This window comes from Penaeus japonicus, unplaced genomic scaffold, assembly GCF_977035675.1.
Source record: "Penaeus japonicus unplaced genomic scaffold, GWHDUDI00000001_assembly GWHDUDI00000016, whole genome shotgun sequence".
Classification (NCBI taxonomy): domain Eukaryota; kingdom Metazoa; phylum Arthropoda; class Malacostraca; order Decapoda; family Penaeidae; genus Penaeus; species Penaeus japonicus.
This window is the reverse complement of record NW_028234418.1, coordinates 18810863-18813800: the sequence shown is the minus strand read 5'-3', so window position 1 is coordinate 18813800 and position 2938 is coordinate 18810863.

The following is a 2938-nucleotide window of genomic DNA, read 5'->3' as shown; positions in this document are numbered from 1 at the left end:
ATTCTTAGTAGCTGTTTCTTTTTTTTTCTTTTTTTACCCCTTTTTCTCAATTCGTTTCTTTTTCACTCTCGAATATAACGATAATCAGCGCATTTAGCTATAATCCTTTTCATTTGTATTTTGTTGATATTTGTTATTGTTATGATCGTATTTACTGGTAGTTTTTTCCCTTTTTCTCTCAATTCATTTTTGTTCTAAAATAAAGATAATCAGCGTATATAGCTATAATCCTTTTATTATCAGAATAGTTCCAATTTGTATTTTAATGATCTGACTAGGCGTATTTTGATAACCAGCGCATTTAGCTAAAACCTTTAATTATCAGAATGTTTTAATTTGTATTTTTTATGATCTTTGGTATCTTTGTGATCATACTTAGTAGTTATATCGTTTTTTTCCTTTTGTTCCCCTCAATTTCTTTTTCCTCTAATATGACGATAATTAGCGCATTTAGCTATAATCCTATTCATTATCAGAATTATTTTAATTTGTATTTTTATGATCTTTGGTATTTTTGATATCGTTCTTAGTAGTTGTATTGTTTTTATTTTCCTTTTTTTCTCCTAATTCCATTTTGCTGTGATAAGTATTTCGTATGGAGAATGTTTTGGATATGTACTTTTTATGATCTTTGTTTTTTTTATGATCGTATTTAGTATTTTTTTTTTCTTTTTACTTTTACCCTTTTTCTCTCAATTCATTTTTACTCTAATTTAACAATTATCATCGTATAGAGCTATAAAACTTTTCATTATGAGAATGGTTCTAATTTCTGTTTATATGATCTTTGGTATTTTTATGATCGTTCTTAGTACTATTTTTTCTCTTTCCCGTTTTCCTTTTTCCTCAAACATAACGATAATCAACGCATTTAGGTATAATTGTTTACATTATTAGAATGGTTTTCATTAGTATTTTTATGATCATTGGCATTTTTATGACCATATTTAGAAGCTGTTTTTATTTTCTTTCCCTTTATTGTCTCAATTTATCAGCGCATTTACCTATAATCCTTTTCATTATCAGAATGGTTTTAATTTGTATTTCTAAATCTTTGGTATTTTTATGATCCTTCTTAGTAGTATTTTTTTATATTTCCCCTTTTTTCTTTGTTCCTTTTTCCTCTAATATAACGGAAATCAGCGCATTTACCTATAACTCTTTTATTATAAAAATGGTTTAGTTTGTATTTTTATGATCTATGGTCATTCTTAACCATGATTTCAGTTATGTTACTTTTCGTCATTATTTCAATTTAATTTGAAATCATATTCGTTCTCATTTGTATGATTAATGAATAACAATGGATTTTTTTTATAACATCATTATTATTGTTCTTATTTTAATATTGTTATTAATATTATCATTATTGTCATTTAACTTTTATAATCACAATGATTATCTTTAGTATTATTAATTTTTTTTCTCCCAAAAGTTGGATTATTATTTTTTTTTTTTTTTATTATTTGACTTTATTTTAAAATTCGTTATTCGTATGATTTTATTATCATTGTCCTAATTACCGTTAATATTAAGACTGAACTTATTTTTTTATTATCATTATTATTATGAAAATTATTATTAGTTAAAAAAAATCCAAAAGTCAAAATAACGCATTATTCTTTTTTTAATTACATCATTAATAAAATCATTACAATCATTTTAAAACGTCTCCAAAAAGTTGAAATAAAGGTTCATATTTTACCTTTGTCCTTCTTCATTATTATTCAACTATATTTTGACAATGTTTTTCGTATAATTACCGCATAATCATGTTTTTCTATCATTATCATCATTGTTATCATCATTATCATTATCAGCATTATTAGTGTTATCATTATCATTTTTATCATTATTAGGATAATTATCATTATTATGATGAAAATCGACTTAATATCTTCCAAACGTCTAAATAAAGCGTTTTATTAGTTATCTTATTTGTCTTCACATTGTTTTGAATTATACTCGTTATCATTACAACCATTAAAACCAATTAAGAAATTCACCTGATATAGTCAAGATATAGTTTTTTGATTAAAGTAATATTATTTTTCTTTTTTTTCACATTATTTTGAAATTATAATCCTTTTTTATCCATATGATTAACGAATACCATTGCCATATTTCATTATTATTATTGTTATTGTCATTATCCTTTTCGTCATTATTATCATTATCATGATTACAATTCATCTTTTTCTTATTATTATTGTTCTCATTATCATGAAAGTTATTATTGATAATATTAAGATTATTTTATAAATTCTCCCAAATGTCGAAATTTAAGTTTTTTTTTCTAATCTTAGTGTTATTTTTCTAGTTTTGTTGTTTTAATATTCTTTTCACTTTATTTTGAAATTATACTATCAAAATTGTTAAAAAAAGTCTCCCAAAAGTTGTTTTAACGTTTTATCTCCCTTTTTCTAGTTATTCCATTATATTTTGAAATAATATTCAATGTTATGTAATTTTGCCTACTTATATAACTTCATTTCGAAATTATACTTGTACTAATAATTATGAAAATTACACCCCCCCCCCCTCCCACAAAAAAGAAAATCCCAATAGCTGAAATAAATCGTTTTTTTCTAGTAATTTTATCCTTCTTGTTTTTTTTCGTTTTATTTTGAATTTATACCCTTTATTGTTAATATTATTAAAATCAATAAGAAAAAAACAAAAGAGTTATTTTCATCATTATTTCAATTCATTTTAAAATTGTAGTCGTTATTATCATTACTATTTGCATTACATTTTAAAATTCTCCCAAAAGTCGAATTATTATAATTTTTCTTATAATTATCATTATCGTCATTGTTATATAGATGTTATTATTATCGTTATTATTAAAATAACGTCGAAATAAAGCCATTTAAAAGTAATTTAGTAAATTATTTTTCATAATTATTTTCATATTGATTTTGAAAACATTGAAATT